At 41.1% G+C, this 20966-nt stretch overlaps 1 protein-coding gene across 1 annotated transcript in view; it reads left to right on the top strand.

Annotated features, from left to right (window-relative positions):
• Positions 1-1152: 1152 nt before the first annotated feature.
• LOC310766619 (uncharacterized protein) overlaps positions 1153-20966 on the top strand; it is a 174821-nt gene continuing 155007 nt past the window's right edge. Inside the window, exon 1 of the mRNA XM_083623082.1 lies at positions 1153-1168. The gene's annotated coding sequence lies outside the window, so the exon portion shown is untranslated. The remainder of the gene's footprint in view (positions 1169-20966) is intronic.

Raw genomic sequence — 20966 nt, 5'->3', positions numbered from 1 at the left:
CTTTATATTTTATGGTTCAAACAACAACCTGCACAACTCCTTACCTGCACAAAGAAATATAGCTTTCCTAATTTATGTTTTAGGTTGATATTCATACACAGAGTTGCATTTACCACTATTGTATAAGCATATCTCTGATGACTCTCTGTGCTTTTGGGTTGAGAAATTAAATAAATAATAATAATAATAATAATAATAATAATAATTATTATTAAAAATGGCAATTGAAATCTATATGAGGAACAGGAATATATTTTGATCTTCCTTTAAAATGAACAATAGTAACAGGAGAAACATGGTTTTATAATTAGGAATCTTTAAGATGCAATTCTAAACCCACTTAGTAGAGCATTAATTTGAATTTAGTGGGACTTACCTCAGAGTAAACATGCACAGGATGGTGCTACATAACCACAATTCCTTGTCCACAACAACTGAATGAGAAAATGAGGTGTTTCTTTCCCCACTCAAAACAAGCAAGAGTCTTGTTATTTGTTCTCATGTTCAGATATCTTTTTCTTCTTGCAAATCTAACATAGTGCAGAGCCACAGGATGAAAGAGGGTATATTCATTGCTGTCTTGAAAAGTCTGAGAAAACAACAGCAACAGCCGGTGACATGGACTGTGATGTTACCCTTCACATGTAAATAAAGTGAGAACCTGTGGTATTCTAGGTACTAAAGCTGGGATTCGCTTAAAAGCTGAATGTAGCTTCCCACTTGTCAGCATTGTTCTGTGGATGATTAGATCTAAAATCCAAAAGCTGAACTGGGTTTTACTAATTACTAATTCTTGATTTTAAAAATCCTTCTCGGTTTCATATGTGAGAAGATCTGTCACTTTACTATCGCACTTCAGTTGCAATGATCAAGGATTCTCAGTCCATGTTATTCTTGGCATGAAAAGGCCCCTAGCAGTACATTTTTGGTAGGCTATTTTTTTTTAAGAGCAAAAATCTTTTGAAACATTCTTCTGTTCAAAACAGACTGCAGATGCTGACCTTCAGGGTTATGCTATGGAGTCCATCTATTAGAGTAGGCTTTTTCTCTCTGAAGATGGGTTGTTCTGCCTTGTGTGACAGGACAATGGGTAAAGGACTTCAAACCAAATTGTTCTTCTATCTGATGTTTAAGCACTGAAAAGTAAGGTCTGGGGGATAGAAGTTGGGTTGCTTTGGACTGCTGGGATCTGTAAGTTCTCTAGTCTTGTGGTTCACAATGTATATTGAGGGGCTCAAATCTGCTTGTTTCAGTGATGCATATATCTCTAACTAGCCTACTTCTCAAAATGAAACACTGGACACTAGTAAGTGTACAAATATGATATCACATTTTGTGAGCCTGCTTCTACAAATGAGATATAAAAGGGATTCTGTGGTGATAACAACAGACTCTGAGATCAATTATGAATAACACTGGAGCTCTGCCCGAGATAAGGCTAATTGAACACTGAAATTCATTATCAGTAATTCTGGGTTGGTTCATACACAGGCTTACTATATGGATAAAGGGATAAGCTTTCTTGGATACCAGTGTCCAGATAATATATCTGCACAAACGAAAGCATAGTTTCAAATTTTGGGGATGCTTTTTGAGGAACAGTTGAAGGAGCTGGATATGTCTAGCCTGGAAGAGAGGAGACTGAGAGGAGGAGACATGACAACCATCTTCAAATATTTAAAGGCCTGTCACATGGAAGATGGAGCAAGCTTGGTTTCAATTTTGAAATACTTTCTGACAGTAAGAGCTGTTCAATAGTGAAACAGACTCTCTCAGGAGGTGGTGGACTCTCCTTCCTTGGGGGTTTTTAAGCAGAGCTTGGATGGCCATCTGTCATTGATGCTTTAACTGAGATTCCTGCATTGCAGGGGGTTGGACTAGATGACTCTCAAGGTCCCTTCCAACTCTACAATTCAATGATTCTATGAATCTATGACAGAAGAGCTCCTTCAATTTATGGAAGAGGCTGAGATCCTGTGGAGCCTTTCACTGGAAGAAGATGGTTTCTACATATTCCCCCTTCCTCCTTTCAACCTCCAGAGCCATCTCCTGTGCTGTTCCAGAGGTTTCCTTAACTCTCCTAAGCAGCTTTACAAGGGTGCAGGAGGAAGGAAGAAAATATGGAAACCACTCCCCCCTTGCTCCAGTGGAAACATCCTGTGAGTAGACCTCCACTCATGGGAACTCTGATTGCAAAGCATTTTGATGGGAAGTACATTCTGCTTTCTATTTCGGGGTCATATCTGGGTAGAAAAAAAAACATACCAGATAAGGCTGTCAGGCGTGGGCCGGCAGCCGGCTTGATAACAGCACACAAGGCATAATTAACTGGTAGATTTATTGCAAGCAGCAATTACAGTGGTACCTCTGGTTACCAACTTCTCGTTCTGGAGATCTGTTTTTAAGCTGAAACCGTTCTTATCCTGAGGCGCACTTTTGCTAATGGGGCCTCCTGCTGTGCGTGCGCCTCCAGCGAACGATTTCTGTCCACATCCTGTGGCAAAGTTTGCAACCAGGAGCAGCTCCTTACGGGTTAGCGGAGCTCGTAACCTGAAGCGTTTCGTAACCAGAAGCGTTCGTAACTCAGACCGCTCTATCGGAGCATCCATTCATCACAGTCAAGTTACCCTTCTGAAGAGTCCTTCCAGTTTCTGCAGAATATCCTGAACTTCTGACCCTTATGTTTTAGGGCTTGTTTTCTTTCTAGGACTTTCCCTATTCACCTGGTTTTGGGGCTAATTGTGTTAGTTGCCTCCTCTTCCTGTGAGGAACTGCTCACACTCCTTTGTGCCCGGCATGACTGTGCTTCTTGCAAGAGCTGGCTGCTCTCCAGCCTGCTCTGCCAAAGCAGATAAACAGGGTTCCTGCCAGCTCCCGAAAGAGGAGGGGTTGACAACCCCCCTGCTCCAACTGTCTGAGATGTATGCAAGCCTCTCTGCTCTCTCTGCGTCTGCCTGCTGTCTATTTCAGGCCGTACATCTTGGCTTTGGGCTGGTGTGTTCACAACAAAGCCAGGTGGGTTGCTGTTGCTTATTGGGAAGGGTTAAGATAGCAGGCAAGTGGCAGCCAATCTGGTGCTCCTGCTAGTGTGCTTGCACCACGCTGACCTCCGCCCTGCCTCACTCTTTCCTCTCTAGTAAGCAACAGTGACTCACCTGCTACAAGGAAATGGATTTTGGTTCAGCCGCTCAGCAATGGACTGATCAGCTGAACGGCCATGGGAAATCACCAGACGTTCATCCTTGTGGGTTTTTAAGGAACTTCTCGAAAGGCATTTGTCTTGGCTGATTTCGATGTGATGTAGCCAATCTCAGGGGTGGCCTAAGCAATACTTCAATCTACGACTCTATAAATCAGCCAACCTGCAGCACAAAATAGTCAATATAATTTTAGCTCAACTGGAGTTAACATAATGAAGAGACTATTGGACTATGGATTTGGGGGGCAGCAGGAAGAGCAGTGTGCTTTTGCTTGCATTTTCTCATTGCTAGGCATTTCTCATTATTTTGCTTTTCTTCACGCTTCTAAAAGTCATACAGTTTTTGTTTGGGCTATGAAGTTGTAACATTATTATTGTAATACAGAATCAAAAAGGTCTCATTCCCTCCACATTCCCTACCCACTCAGCAGTGGATAGCCTGAGAGCACAGTCCTATATATGTCTACAGTGGTACCTCGGGTTAAGTACTTAATTAGTTCTGGAGGTCCGTTCTTAACCTGAAACTGTTCTTAACCTGAAGCACCACTTTAGCTAATGGGGCCTCCTCCTGCTGCTATGCTGCCGGAGCACGATTTCTGTTCTCATCTTGAAGCAAAGTTCTTAACCTGAGGTACTATTTCTGGGTTAGCGGAGTCTGTAACCTGAAGCGTATGTAACCTGAGGTACCACTGTACTCACTAAGCCCCACTGAATTCATTGGAGTTTATTCTCAGAAAACTGGGCATAGGATTGTTGCAGCTCTGGACCTGTAGCTCAGCAGTGGACACAACTGAACTATCCTGGTCAACAGACCTTAATTTTAGCTTTCCATCTGAGACAACCAGTTTTAAGGAAAAATAATTATGAATAGGGATAGGTATGTGTATTGAAAGAAAGCATTTCTTAGCCATAGCCTGGAGTTTTATTAAGTGCATCCCTGTTGACATATAGGATTGATCTGAATTATTCACACATCTTACTTAGGCAGCAGCCATATACCCACTGGCCTGAACTTTTGTGAAGATCACTTCTGAGCAGACATGAATAGGATGGCACTGTTTAGTGAGAAGTGAATCCTACTGATTTCAGTTAGACTTACTTTTAAGAAAGCACATTAAATGACTGAAAAGACAGCCAAGTCATTCTTTTTCCCAAATCAGATACAAGCTGGTTTGGAGGGAAGACATCTCAAAATGTAGTATTTCATTAAAAATGACAGGATAGATGTGGATTGTGGTTGACATTGTGTGTACACAGATTCCCAAACCAGCAGGGGGATGTAGAATAAATGAGAGTATGTACACAGCCTAAGATTGATGCCAATTTGAATGTAAATGAATCTAGAACCTCCAGAAAAGACTTCTTTTTATTTTTAAACCTTATGTCAGAGATTCACAGTGTTTGCTTGCAAGTCCCATGTAGCAAAGAAGAGGGGGGGACACCTTAAAATTTATTTTATTTTTTCCCCTAGGGTGAATGTTAGTTTTATATTGTCATTCATCATGGGAGTGATGTGTTGAAATAAGGCCATATTTCATTTTGTTCTATCAGTGCAGTTGTAATGGGAACATCTTTGACTCAATTCCCCATTTTAATGGAATTGTGGTTACCCTCTATCTTGAGGTTTCAAAACTCACTTCATGTTCACAATAACTCTCAGACTTGATGATGCTAGCTACTTTTTATTACGCTATTCAGTATAAAATATTACGACAAAAGCTAGGCTATTAATATTGCACATATCACCTACAGCCTAGGTAATTTTGGCACCAAAGCTCTTTTTCATCTCTGTGCATTTCCAGTGCTCAAATGCTGAAACACCAAGGAGAATAAATAGCTACTTTAAAAGTATACAGAAAAGTACACGGATGGCATGCAAGCAGTATCAGTATATTACAGGAGAAAATGTCTGACAAGATTACAATGCAGATGAAATTTAAAATGCACTACAAAACATAGCTTGAAGAGTATGGGCCCGCCCTACTTTGCCTGGTGTTTACTGTAAGCTTTTGCTCTATTATGATTTATTAGTATATTTATTTATATTCCACCATTTTCTCAGACTCTGACTCAAGGCAGCTTACAAAAAAAAAAGAATACAGATAAAATACAGAAAGAGGAAAACACATAAAAGATAATGTCTAAAGTGCAATTAAATTAGAAAATGATTTTAAAAAATATATAAAAACAAATAAATTAAAATACAGATAGTGCTGTGCTGCTTTTACTACCAAACACTACTTCCTTAAAAACAGTCAATTCCCCAAAGCCTGCTGGAATCAAACAGTCTTCACCTGCCAGCAGAAGGACGACAAGGAAAGAGCGAGTTTAACTTCTCTAGGAAGCGAGTTCCTAAATCTGGGAGCAGCCACAGGGTTGAGCCTCTCCCATGTCCCCACCAATCATATCTGTGAGGGTGGTGGGACTGAGAGCATAGCTGCCTAATGATTTTTATGTTAAATCTTCAGGATAAACTTCCTTGGAAAAAACTATTTTCTTCTATGGAATTAACAATAGGAGATTCCCATGAATCCCTCCACATACTTTTTTTTTAAAAAAGTGGCTGTGTGGGCCCACTGCCACCACACACCACCACCATATTCCCCTAATGTCCACTTGTTCATGGAATGCAGCGTGTGTACATATGTACACATATAGAGCTCCTCCAGATGAGGACTAGTCAGTGATGGATGTGGCTAGAAAACACAGCCTGGCAACCCCAATCTGTGCATTCTCTCAGTGCGTGGAGGGGTTGGTGTAAATTCCTTCTTGCCACTAATTAGAGGCAAACCCCTAAAACTGAGTTCAGAACTGCACATTAAAGAAGCATGGGGTTGCCAAAATATTATTATTATTATTATTATTATTATTATTATTATTATTATTAATAATAATAATAATACAGTGGTACCTCGGGTTAAGTACTTAATGCGTTCCGGAGGTCTGTTCTTAACCTGAAACAGTTCTTAACCTGAAGCACCACTTTAGCTAATGGGGCCTCCTGCTGCTGCCGCGCCGCCGGAGCACAATTTCTGTTCTCATCCTGAAGCAAAGTTCTTAACCCGAGGTACTATTTCTGGGTTAGGGGAGTCTGTAACCGAAGCGTATGTAACCTGAAGCGTATGTAACCCAAGGTACCACTGTAATAATAATATTATGGGTTGGATCCAGAGTTTGTGCATGTGGAACTCCACTTACTAGACACTCCCACCAAAGGAAAGGGGATGGATTTTTGCCGATTCCTCTTTCCATCTGCAGTCCTCTGTAGCCCTCAGTAATCCAGGAGGAGACCCTCCAGAACAGTGTGGGAGGTAGCTTGGGGTGGAAGGGGAGATATGGCAAAAATTGCCTTGCCCTCCATCTTCTTGTGGAAGCTTCCACTGAATTGTACCAAAATATATGATGATAAGAGTGTGAGTCATAAATATTTGTGGGACTTGATTGTGCCCTAGGCTAGGGATTAGCCACACCTGCTGTAGGAGAACACCTGTACAACTTTACATCTAACGAAATAAAATATTTTGATAGAATGATACATTTTAAATGCTTGGTGCTGTATATGAAAAAAGAGATAAGCAAATCCAACCTTGCTGTTAAATTGTTGTTGTTTTTTGCTCCTCAAGGAACCGCAGGATGAATAGGGGAAGGGATGTAGCTCCATGGTAGGCCAGCTGCTTTTCTTGCAGAAGGTACCTGGTTTAATCCCCAGGATCTCTAAGTATGGCTGGGAAATCTGCCATGTCTGAAACCATGGAGAGCGGCTACCAATCAGTGCAGAAAATACAGAGCTGGGTAGACCAATGCATTACTCTACCACAGTGTAAGGCAGCTTCTGTTACTATTATGTTCCTAACTCCTTCCAGATGAGTTACATTTTGACAACAGGATTTATTCTCTAGGGCTCCACCTCTTTGCTCAAACCTCTAGCCTTATTTAGCAGAATTGCTTGTCCCTTTGCTTTCCCCACATTTTAAACAAGCAAAAGATAAACCAGCTCATGAAATCAAGTTTAGCACTTCACTAGTTGATTGTTTTTTATGCTAGGTCATTTGCTCAATTACTTGCTTCAGTAGTATAGTGCAATTATAATTTGCTAGAAATTATAATTTCCTCAATCCTCCAGCCAGCACAGCAAAATTCAACAAAGCTATTGAAATGTTGTTCTGAGGGGTATTCTCAGAGGCTTTACTTACTGACTAGTTCTTCATTTGGTTCAGTGCACTATAAGAAGAGGCAATCCTGGGCACATTACTGTGGCCAGAAGCGACTTTGATTCATTTGGGTTTACACATGCATAGCTATGCGCAGGGTTTTGGCCAAAGACACTTTCGTGGCCTTGAGGTCTTCGTAGGTTGCTCTTGTGTGTGAGCAGAACTTTTGATCTCTGGCAGCTGCATCTCTCTCTCTCCCTCACACACAACCCCTTTAGCTAGTATGTTTCCCCCTTAGCAATTGGCATTGGGTCAAATCCGAGACTTTATTTTAGGAAGAAATGGAGCTTTCAGTACCAGCTCCTGATCTGCTACCGAAATGCTCTAATCTCCACACGGCTTACCATTTTGCCATTGTAACTTTTGAAAAGTTTATAGAGATCAATCGGGGTGTAGGAGAATAGAAGCTGCCCAAGTGAGCACTGCTGTAAGTTAATACAAAGTGTGGAGGATTCAGCTAAAAGAGACAAAAATCAAATATCGTGCGGCATGATGGAAAGAACTTGCTATGTTCAGTATAAATAAAAAAGGTGTCATATTCAGAGCTGCATATTAACAGAACAGCCTTTGACTATGGTGAGTGAATAAGGGACTACTAGTAGCGAACTGATCAAGTAGAATTTTAGGATGTCTACTAACATCTACTCTTTTTCTGTATTAATATATTTGGATGGGTCCATATATATATCTGGGTCCATCTATACCTCCCTCAGATGGGGCACATGAGGAAGAGACTCAGATGATGAATGAAAGGTCCAGCTTGGGTCATGTGGGGAGAGGCAGTCTTGAGGTGGTCTTGAGTTTTTATCCAACTCTGATTCCCGTGTGTTCATCTGAGATTCTGAATAGAGCCTATGCATATATAAGCTATACATGTATCCTGCCAGTTCTCTATAGGGCATTTCACTGATGGTCCCACATCTCTGGAATTTTAAGAACTCCTTAATAACTCATGGTAGGTTCCCTCACTTCCTAGTTTTAAGTGTGCCCTTGACACCTTTCTGTTAGATTTCCTTTTATTTTGCTGGTGTTTTCAGTAATTTGTTATGCAGTGTTATTGTTTCATTTGATCATTTTTATTGTATGCTGCCCTGGGAGGGCAGGTAGGTAGGGACATGCCTCATTTTAAATCAATAAATCTGGGGAAGGGTGAGAAGCACCAGATGGAGTTAGGCCCATAGTCACCCTATTTGGTACCCAATAGATGGATAATAGATGTAGATATAGAAAGCCCTCTTTTGCTTTCTACACTATGTTAAAAACATTATTGAGTTATACATTTCAGGCCCCAAAGCGCTTTTAGTGTCACTTGTGAAAACAGCCTAAAAATCAAGGACTAAATCGGAAAATCAATAGCTCACTCCTTTTAACACTCATATCCCAAGGTACTGTAGAAATAGACGTGTTAATGAATATACTTTTGCCCACCAATGAACTCATTTATTGTTTTAAAGACAAATGAATGACAGGCACTGTGGTAGCAAAAAAGTTAAAGAGCCTGTTTTATTTAAACTCACTCCTCTGTTCAAAGATAAAATAGTGTAGTATTGCAGCTCCTTTATCCATCTATCCATTGGGGACATCAAGAATGGGCAGAATTTTGTCCGCCAGGACTATGCCTCCAATTAATCAAAGTTTGGCACTTGTGATTTTACTTAATCCCGTTTTGCAACATTATTGATTTTTCTTCCCCAGGCTTGGGAGCGTGTGGTTCTCAAAACATGTATTTCATGTCAGCAGTTGTCTTTTTAATTGGTCAAGTGAAGCGAGACCTTACATTCAGCTCAGTGATCGCCCTGTTTGTAATTCAATAACTTTTAAAAACTTCATCCAGTCAGTTCTTATAGATCAAGAAACATCATAGGTTTCCATGAAAGGGGGTGGGGTGGGGGCTATCCTTGTGGTTGAAAAGGTACAAATATGTTCTTAGGAAGCTACATTATAGTAAGTCAAATGCTAGTCCAGTGCTGTCTACACTAACTGTAAGGAATCAACCCTGCATTGAGATGCTGAGGATTGAACCTGGACTTGTTTACATTCAAAGCAGATGCTTTACCACTGAGCTATGGCATTTCCCTTAGTAGAACTGTTCTCGAAGAGTGAGAAAGGCTGGGGAGACTCAGCCCATACTAAGAAAAGATGTAAGACCCATTCCAAACCAGTCTTATGAATGACCTTTGAATGCGCTAGGGCATAATACATTTACCTTATTTTATCAGTGGTATAACATAGACAGTTGTTGTCAGAATTGACCTTTTATGCCACAGAGCTTACCTGGCACTTACCTGGTCTGGTCTCCCATAAGTTTTCCTATTTTATTTCAGAGATTGCTTTCTATCCTTTCCTCCTTTCCTCCCCTTCCACCATCTGTGTGATTCCACCCTAGGGTGGCTTATTTGAAGTGAGGGGAGAAAACATGGCATTTGTACATAGCTTGTGTTCATTCCTGCTTTCATTCCACAAAACGGAATGAATAAACTTTCCCCTTAGGGCAATTCTGCTTTGGGATCCCTTAGGGCAACTCTTCATACTCTCAGTTTAGCACTGTGGTACCAAAATGGAAGCACATAATGGTGCCAGAAAGAGTCAATGAACAAAGCATACCCCACAGCCTTACTTTCAGATCCTGAGTTATGCAGTCTTCATGGCTGGCACTTACCTTTCAGCCGATGCCCTTTCGTGTTGCTACATTTAAATACACTTGCTGTGAGTCCTGGATTATACTTATGTAATGATAGCATACCAGTGGCATGTCTCATTGGGCATCAATCACTGGCATGCTAATATTACATGCAAATCAATCACTGCTTGTGGTCAGCAGAATCAAGTTGGATGGGGTTTCACCCATGACCCTCATTCTGCATACATTAGATACTTAGAGATATGCCTTGCTCTCCAGTTGGAGCTAGGATTATGCTGCCCAGAGTTTGATCAGAGCAGTGACAGTGAGAGACTGAGTACAGGGGAAGGGGGTCAAGAATAATCCAGCAACTATTGCTCTGCAAAAATACCCAATCGGTCACAAAGCATACTGTGTGATGCTGGGCGAATCACTGTCTCTCAGGGTAACCTTCCTCACAGGACTGTTGTGACCATAGAAAGGGTCAAGCCCTGAGCTCTTGACAAGAAAATACTACTACTACTACTACTACTACTACTACTACTACTACTAATTTATTATTTATACCCTGCCCATCTGGCTGGGCTTCCCCAGCCTCTCTGGGCTGCTTCCAACAAAATATTAAAATACAGTAATGCATCAAACATTAAAAGTTTCCCTAAACAGGGCTGCCTTCAGATGTCTTCTAAAAGTCTGATAGTTGTTGTTCTCTTTGACATCTGGTGGGATGGCATTCCACAGGGCAGATGCCACTACCAAGAACAAATAAATAAACAAATAAAAGGGTGTTTTGTGAGGACTGGAATACTTGACTATTGCTCTTTGGTAGTGATGCTACTCAGCTGCAGATACTAAACGCCAAGGGGTGAGGTGCATCTTTTCAAGGATAGAGGAGAAAAAGTGGCCCTCTCGTTGATTCTGTAGGAGCTGCAAGTGCAAGCAATGTTTGTTTAGGAACCAAGCTTTGGCCAGAACTCCCACTATCCCTAGCTAGCACAACTGATGACAGGACTTGGCATCGGAAAACATATGGAGGACATATTCAGAGGCAGATTTGGGGAAGCATGCCTGGTTTGCACTGGGAGTGGAACTCCAGGGGCCCCACATATATGATGTTGAATGGAAGGAGAGGCAAGGTGGTGGTGGTGCCAAATTTTGGTGTCTCACAGAGCGCTGCTGAAATTTGAGACCTCAAGGTCCATCATTAACACCATGCTAAGGAAAACTGTTTTAAAAGCTTAGGGACTGTTGTAAAGCTCACAGTGACAGATTTACCAATAAGAAAATAATCAGATATCACACTCTTTCATGGAACTATGAGATGTATTCCTCTCTCACCAGAGGGAGCACAGCAACCCTGAAGATGTCTGATGTGAGGATTTATTTATTGGCACTAGTTGCTGGTGAAATTAAATTTGCTAACTTGCTCCTGATAATTTTCATACATACAATTTGTGCCGCAAAGCAGGCCCTCTCTGCATACACATTAGCAATACCTTGGACAATAATTTAGATGCCAAGTGACTATCATTCTATGATCTTCCTGTGGCAATAGTAATTAAAGGAAGCATGCAGGTCAGTGGAAACTGGAGATAGAAAATATTCTCAAACAATCATTTCCCCACGTATCTTTACTATAGCTGGCACTAAAGGAAGTATTTTTGGTTTGCTTTTATAAAGCAATTATTTTTTTTAAAAAAATAAAATAAAGGAACTTATCTCACATATATTAAAAACATATAGAACATCCAGTTGTAGTCAGGATTGAGCTGAATGCTATGGGGCTCTATCAGCGCCTTATGCATTGTCTGACCTATAAACTACAGAGTTACAAGAAGCACATGTGCAGAATGAAGATTCAGAGGTAGTTGAAGTTGTTACCTCAAAGTTGGCATTTCCCATGAACAAATTAGGAATTTTCAAGAATCACCTTAGTCATTTATGATCTCTGCCTTTCCCTTGCTAGAAATGTGAGCTCCAGCAATTATAATACTGCTGTTTCCCATTTCAGTGACTGGAAACTGAGACTGGGCTGCTGTGGGTTGCAATGTTGAACACATTACAGGATCGACACCTTCATTTTCCTTTCACTACTGATTTCTACCATGGAATTAACCTTTCTTGTGCCTGTCACCATGTGTTATTCACAATGAACCCAAGATCCCTTTTCTGATCAGGGATTACTGCCATTTCAGACTCCATCAATCAATAGGATTTTTTGCCCAAATGTGCCTCACTTATCACTCACTCACCTTGAACCACATTTCCCATTTTATTGCCCATTCACTTATTTTAGAGAAATCCTATTACAGTGCATTGCAACCACTGTTTGTTTTTATCATCTTGAATAATTTGGTGTTGGCCATCTCACTGCTTACACCTTACTCCAGGTCAGTTATGGTCAAGTTATAAAGCATCTGTCACAAAACACATTCTTGTAAGACCTCGCTTCTTACATCATCCTGCCTTTGTGAGAACTGTCATTTTATTCCTACTCACTGCTTCCTGTTATTTAAACTGTTTCAGATCCATAAGAGAACATGCCCCTTGATTGCTAAGTATACTCTAGAAGCGTATCATCTATGCAGTTATTGTTGGATAGACCATCTGGACCCAGTGATTCATGCATTCTTCTTCTTTCTTTCTGCAGTGTTGGAGAAACTGGATACTTCTGTTTCATAGAATCATAGACTCGTAGAGTTGGAAGTGACCACAAGGGCCATCTAGTCCAACCCCCCCACAATGCAGGAATCTCAGCTAAGGCATCCATGACAGATAGCCACCCAACCTCTACTTAAAAACCTTCAATGAAGGAGAGTCCACAGCCTCCTGAGGGAGTCCATTCGACTGTTAAACAGCTCTTACTGTCAAAACGTTCTTCCTGATGTTTAGTCAGAATCTTGTAACTTGAATCCATTGGTTGGGGTCCTACCCTCCAGAGCAGGAGAAAACAAGCTTCCTCCATCTTCCATGTGACAGTCCTCTTTGGCTTAAGAATGTTGACCTTAAATTTCATCCACTCTCTCATTTCATATTGCATTATGTCCCATAGGAAAGAAAAGTGTCATTATGAAAACAAAATTGAAATTGTTCTCATGCCGCTCAACTGGCAGGCAGTTCAAATATTAATTAGAGAGTGTCAATCATTCCATAGCTGTGTATACTTCTGCAAGCTTGCAATTGCCACACAATAAGAGCCTTTGAAAATATTTGGTTAACCTGAAATATGGTGAATACACTGGACTTCTTTATTATTCTGTAACATTTATTCATCTAGGGTGACATCATGTTAACAGTTAGGCAATTTCAGAGAATAAAGCAATGTTTAATAAACCATTCATTTGGAGACTGAGTAGCTACACTTGATAATTACACATCAAAACTGGAAACATGAATATTCATCTGAAGGCTGTCCATCTTCTTAGCAGAATTTCACAGTATACCTGGCCCAGAGCTCCACATGTGCCCCAGTGCACAACCTAAGTGCCTCCTGTACATGCAGCTTGCATCACATCTGTGAAGAGGTAGTAGTTCTATGTGTGCAAAGGAATGCTATCTGGATTGACTTCTTCCACTTAAATGAATGGGAAATGTTTTGTGGGCCACAGAGCTCCATGCACATCTCAAAACTCCCACGCCTGTACTGGAACAGAATGCTGGCTTTGATATCCTTGACAATCTCACTCCTAATGACTCACCAGGATGTACTCAGGTAGAAATTTAATCTTAGCTGGAATCATGAAGAATGAGTGTTCCGTGCTTTTGCATCCCAATTTGACAGTTAAGGATAAGAATTTCCTAGTCGTAGTTCCTTACAGAGTAAAACTGTCCTGTAAACCTACCTGCTCCACATTTTATTATGCATGTTTTTTAAAAAATAATGATGATTAGTTCCCTCCTAAAATAAAGTGGATATTTTTTTTTGGGGGGGGGGGACTCACATTAGAAATGCAACAAAAGAAAGTTTCATATTTAGAAAAAGAAGAAAAACCTCCAGTATTTTATTCCTCTGAATTTCTACATTTGAATTAAACATTATTCACAATTTGAGTAGCATTATTCTATGAACTAGTTTTCATATCATGCTAAACCATACTATGGATTAGTGCAAGTGCACAAATATGCCGGTTCCTGGATAGGAAACCATGGCCATTGCAGTTTGTTTTTGCGTTCTTTGGTTTACAGCTTGTCAGGAAGAGACAAACCATAAGCCTGGTTTTGGACCACATGCTAAGGGCTCAGCCACACCACAGCTGAACAAACCACATTTTCCATGCCTTCTATGCCTCCCTACCGATCCGGTTTGTTTGCTCTTCCCACATGCTGTTGCAGAAGGACCACACATCTGTTTGTTATTATTGTGCAGTTTGTGAAACATTGCCCATTTTGAATACCCTATGACAGGGCTTTTTCTCAGCCGCAACTCAATGAGATCCACCACCTCTTTGGTGTGTTCCAGCACCTCTTTTTAGCATACTAGCAGCTGTATAGTGGCATGGTGCCTAGAGCTGCATGTTGGAAGCATCTCACTTGTGGCTTTGTATTGCTTCCCCCCTAAAAAAACCTCAACATAGGGTTGTCCATAAAAAAGTGGGAGTTCCTGCACCTCTTTTTCTAGAAAAAAAGCACTGCCCTATGACTTTGTGTAAGCAGCCCATAACCCCACCCCAAACCCACTGGCAGAGGAAGAGGAGTGGGGGGGAGTGCACCACCCCTGGCAGCGCGATCCCCAGGGTGCCATCGCGGCTGCCCCCCGCACACGGTGGGTGGCGTGCCCTGCCCCAGGACGCACGCCAGCCCCGCCCCCGCCTGCTCTCCTCCCCTGCTGCTGGAGCATGGAGCTCCGCCACTGCCCAAACCATGCACTTCTTGCAAGGGAAAGAAGGGAAATATGTGCACTATTCCACCCCCCCCCAAAAAAAAATCTGGTCTTCCTACTACTCATGGGCATCCTTCCATGAAGGCACCTGCACTTCTGAGGAAAGTGGTGGCTACCAACACATCCCTGAGTAAGAGAAAGAACATTCCCCTGCCCACTGGAGAGGAAGGAAGGAAAGCATCTGTTACACGCACACACCTCCATTTCCTGCTAGAAGGGGCACTCAAGGCTTCCTCAAAGCTGTTGTTGAGTGCCTGGAGATTGGGGGGAGCTAGGGGGTGACCCCACTTTCTCCTCTACATATTCATAGGTATGTCATGTGAACAGAGTTACAGAAGATCATATATCATAGCCTAAGCTGTATTCCCTGCTAAGGTTTTGTATTCTCCACCCAAAGCTTGTCCTTGTCACTAGTTTCCTCCTTTTTATAGTTATTCAAGGTAGTGGCATCTTTGTCCTTAGATTCCAGTGTACATAACCAGAAGAAAAATCATTTATTCATTTCCAGCTGCTCACATTTTCTTTTGAGCATCTGCGCAATGTAGTGCTGTCAGAATCCTGTAACTGCAGTGGGAAAGTTGGCTTTAAAAGAGGTTAAGATTTCTTCATGTTGAGCCTGGAAAAAATTACTGAACAGTGTGTTGCTCTCCATTTGATTTTTTTACCTTCAAAATCCCCATTTGCAAAAAGCCTGGTGCTTATGCTTTTTTTTGCATCAGTCACACTGACAAATTGATCGGTGCAATGCAGATTTCAGAAACACAATGCTAAAACACAGTACGGTGTATTTGTTTTGTTTTCTTGCTTGACTTGAACATCAGGTGAGTGTCCATTTGATAGAAGCAGGTACCCAAACAGTTCTAGATGTTGAATCAAATAAATCATTGCAAGGCTTGGGTAAAATATACTTTCACCTGAAAACGGTGAAGGTTTTACAAATGCTCTCCGCTATATTAGGTTTTCCTTTGGTCTATGCATCCAGAGAGATTAGTCTTGTTGACACAGCACATTCTTTTGAAAAAGCAACGTAATTTCAAAAGATACACTGTGTCGGTTCATGCATATATTTGCAATGCTCTCCAGGTACTGCCTCTTATTTCAAATTCCATAGGTTTTTGTTACCTGCAGTGCCATTGACCAATCTGATTACAATTACACATCAAAGGAAGAGTGAGATGTTTTAAAATAAGTTAAATGAACATTTCATATCCATGTTTTTCTTCTCTTTTTTATTTTACCGTTTATTATTATATTTATATCCCACCATCTCTCCAAAGGGCTTGATGCGACATACACACTTCTTTCCCTCTCCATTTTATCTTCACAACAACCCGGTGAGGTAGGTTAGACTGAGAGATGGCGACTGGCCCAAAGTCACCCAGTGAGCTTCATGGCTAAATTAGGACTTGAATTTTCACTACAGAGGTTTGAATATTGTAACAGCACAGATTTCTTATTTTTCCATTTATGTGATCACTTGATTCTATTTTTAAAAAATGGTGTAAGGGCCCACCTTTATATTATCTCAGACAGGAACCTCAACACTTATTTCATTTATTTGTTTAAATATTTATAAACCATACTTTTATTAAAAATAAAATAAAATAGAACAAGACAGTGTACCTTATACAAAATTGCAATAAGAGCAATAAAAATTCAAACAGAAACATAAGTAAAAATATAAATAATTACTGGTTGGTGAAAAGAACATAACTTTTCAAAGGCATAGCTGAAAAACTGTCTTTAGGCAATGCCTAAAAGGAGACAACTAGGGACGCAGGTGGCGCTGAGGTCTAAACCGCAGAGTCTAGGGATTGCCGATCAAAAGGTCAGCGGTTCGAATCCCCACAATGGGGTGAGCTCCTGTTGCTTGGTCCCTGCTCCTGCCAACCTAGCAGTTCGAAAGCACGTCAAAGTGCAAGTAGATAAATAGATACCACTCCGGTGGTAAGGTAAACGGCAATTCCATGCGCTGCTCTGGTTCGCCAGAAGCGGCTTTGTCATGCTGGCCACATGACCTGGAAGCTGTGCGCTGGCTGCCTCGGCCAATAAAGTGAGATGAGCGCCACAACCCCAGAGTCATCAACGACTGGACCTAACAGGGCTCTCTTTATCTTTACCTTCCAAGGAAGTCCCTGATTTAGAGAAGCCATCCCGGTTTCTGATTTGATCTTGGAATGTCTCACTTTTCCTTAAGATTTTCATTGGAGAAACGTGGGAGGGTATGGAGTTATAACGGCAATCCTGTATAAGGAAGTTTTTGGTGTGTGTTTTTTTTAAAAAAGTTTAATGTTTTATTATGTTTTTATATATGTTGGAAGCTGCCCAGAGTGCTGGGGCAACCCAATAAGATGTGTGGGGTATAAATAGTAAAATTATCATTGTGGAATGGGTCGTCCTTATTTTCATGGGATAAATGTTGGAGGGTATGTTATGGGGGGCGTGTTGCATTTAAAATGAACAAATAATCACCAACTTGCATGCTAGGGGGATCCAAATTATTTTTCAATGTGAGCAGCCTTCTCTCCCCCCCCCCCCCATCTTATTAGAAAATATACCAGTGGCTGTATCCAGAATACAGCAGCTTCACATGTTCATGGTGAGTGTAGCTTGAAACTATATTCATTGTATTGAAAAAAAGATAAAGTACCTGAGGCTGGTGCATGTGTGTTTGAGTGTCAATTGTACTTGCACACTGTGTGAGCTTTTCAACTTTTTTATTACATTGTAGATTATGTATCAGAAGGATTAGGACTGCTGTTATTAAAATGAATTTCACTTGCAATTTGCAGGACTTCAGTACCAAATAAAAGCATGTGTAATAAATGCTTTTATGCTTATCCTAGCACAGCTTAGATAAGGAAATTGTAGTTGAAACGAATGTGAGTGGGTGGGACAGAGACTGATTTAAAAAGAACTATTTGGTGGGAATTTCCCCCAGGGACTTTTGGAAACCAGCAGGCTGCGTGAGTCTTGCTTCTTCCCTTGGGGCCACTACCCATGATCTATTCTATCACAAAGTCATATTTTTCCATAGAAAAGTGTACTGCCGCAAAGCCATTTCCCGTCCCTGGGGAGATGACGTTGCAGGCTGGGAGCAAGCCCTCCCCACGCGTATGGGGTGGAATAGCCCCAGCGCCATTGGTTGGTCCTTGGCTGCATCAACCCAAGACTGTCCAATTTGAACAGTCCGGGGGCGTGGTACGGGCTATTTAAACTGCCCACGGCCGAGGACATGTTCCCTTTCTTCCTGCTCAGACACTTCTCTCCCCCCCCTTCCTTAGGTTAAGCTGTTTATGTCCTGACCTTGCTATGGACTTTGGTTGGTCGCCTGTTTTTTAACAGGGGCCTGGTAGGAATTTTTTTCCACTTGGCAAATTGGCATCGGCCATTTGGTTTTCTGCTTACCTCGTAGAAATTCATCACAACTTTGTAAGGTTTGTCGGTTAGGCATTGAAGTATTAGGTTGAAGGTGAGGGGAGGTAGTTGCCATCACCTACCCCTCCTATTTCAAGGGTATTCCATTAAAGGAATCTGAGGGGCATGATCCTGTCTGAAGCCCCAGACGGGGGGCTAGGGCCACGGCACGACCCCTAGCGGTGACCCTGGGGGAGTTCCTTGTTGATGCGCATCAGCAGGGCTCCCCTTCTGGCAGTTAACCCTTCCAAGACTCCTGCAGACAGGCAGGAGTCAGATGTAGTTGTGTGGTTTCCAATGCCTAAGCCAATACCACTCACATTCTGTAACCCATAAAGTTGTGGCCTTTTTCGCCCATTAGCCTAAAATACTGTTTCATGTGTCTTTATTCCACTTCCCGGGAGGGTTTGGGACCTTGCCATGCAATATACTGTCTCCCATTATATTCTCTTGGTGGACTGGTAAAATGTGGACTAGATCGTGTGCTAATTCTAAGTGAATTTGTAGCTGCTCAGTGAACTGTATCCCAAGATGCTGATCACTGACTTGTTATCAACCTGGAAAGAAAAGGAGTGATGCAGGGTGCATTTTTCAGTGTTTTCCAGGACCCAATGTTTTTACAAAGGGCTGGAAGAAATGCTCATCAGATTTGCAATAATGGATGGGGCAGCAGATAATCTAGAATACAGAAACAGGATTTAAGATGAGCTTGACAGGATGGAGAAAGGGGCCAAATCTAACAAAATGAATTCTAACAGAGATAAATATAAAGTTCTGCAGGACTCAGGGCTGGTATATTCCCTCTCCCTTATCAGGGAAATGGGATGGATCCTTATCTCATTTGATCTGTTCTTAGTAGGCCTCTTTCTCCCACCACCACTTCTGTCAAAGCACTTATGGCAGCACTCCTGGCCAGATCTCCTCTACTCACAGACCTGCAATATATATAATATTCCAGGAACCATAAGATGGAGGTCTTGGAAAATAAACATTATATATTTGTGAGTATAATTCCCATGACCATTCCATTATGTCCACCATATGCGAAGATATTTTTCTAAAATGTGGAATAAAAACTCCTAAATATTAAATATTAAATTATATGCTTTTCTAGTTTCTCTTGTTCCTTATTGGTACTGCTGGTTTTATTCAGAAGAGTTTGTGATAGCAGTATTTCTTTTACCAGAGTATTGACAACATTTTGCTCACTTGGATCCTTTCAAATTTTGAAACCCCATTTAAAAAAGAACAAAGGTATCTTGCAATTATCCAGATACTTTGTATTTCTGAAAAAAGAAGATGACGGCGACAAGTAAATAGTAAGAAATTTCGTTAGCAAATAAATTCCTATAGCATGGTCATGGCAGTCAGTATTCAACACAGCTGATTGGCATTTGAAGTGCAATTTATTTGAATCACTTGTACTGGACACATGAAAGAGTTATTTATCATTATTCTGTGTTAGTGCTTAATTTACTACTCTAACAAGAGGCTGTTGATCAGCTCCTCAGCTGCTACTACAGAATGGAACAATGCTACTATAAGCACACATCAGCTAAAGATATGACCTCATCATTTCATATGACTTTTGCAGATGCATGATAGCAGATTCATAGATTTGACAATCAGCTGTCATTTTCTAGCATTCATGATAGCTATGTCAAGAAGAACTTCAATAGATCTGAAAATACCCTGGAGTTCTTTTGTGGTTGTTGGAACTGCTTAAAATTACATTGTCAGAAAATACATTGCAGGTGTACAACACAATACAACACAAAGCTTTTATTTTATTTAGTTTATTAACTCCAACAGAAACTAGATGAATAACCATTATTTCAAATATGGCAATATCAGATAATACCCTTGGGGCCTATATAATAGCAACACAATCACATAGATGTTTACTCTGAAATAGGTTCCACTCTGCGCAGTGGGAATTATTCCCAAGTAAGAGTGGATAGGGTTGCAGCCAAAGATATGTACATAGCATTTGTAATAAAGAATATTTTACCTCGGGTTAAGTACCTAATTCATTCCGGATTAACCTGAAACTGTTCTTAACCTGAAGCACCACTTTAGATAATGGGGCCTCCTGCTGCTGCCGCACCACCAGAGCACAATTTCTATTCTCATTCTGAAGCGAAATTCTTAATCTGAGGTACTATTTCTGGGTTAGCGGAGTCTGTAACCTGAAGCGTATGTAACCCGAGGTACCACTGTATCCTTTGTCCATCCAATTCAATGTGGACAGAAAAACTTCCTTGGTGTGTGGAGAATGAGGGTCTCTCCCAGACATCAAATAAATGATTGAGTGTGCCCTTGTCACACTTCCATCTCTCTTTATTGAAAGTGGTACCACATGTCAATGATTCAAGGAACTGTGATGGTCTCTGGATCCTTGCAGCATCTGTAGAAAGGACTCTATGAACTGAAAACATAGATGTGGTATGTACCTTTGTTATCCATGAAAATCTTTCAATAAAAGATATTTAAAAAAAATAAAAATAAAAATCCCCATGGACCTCATATACAGTATTAGGAGGAATACCATGGGTACACACAGAGGCTTGTTGCAGGAACAGGGTTACCATCTCATATGTGAATGTCGCGCAACTCCATATTCAGAATGGGTATACCTGC

Source organism: Podarcis filfolensis (assembly GCF_964270895.1).
Source record: "Podarcis filfolensis genome assembly, chromosome: 7".
NCBI lineage: Eukaryota > Metazoa > Chordata > Lepidosauria > Squamata > Lacertidae > Podarcis > Podarcis filfolensis.
This window is presented reverse-complemented; position numbering and strand designations above follow the sequence as displayed.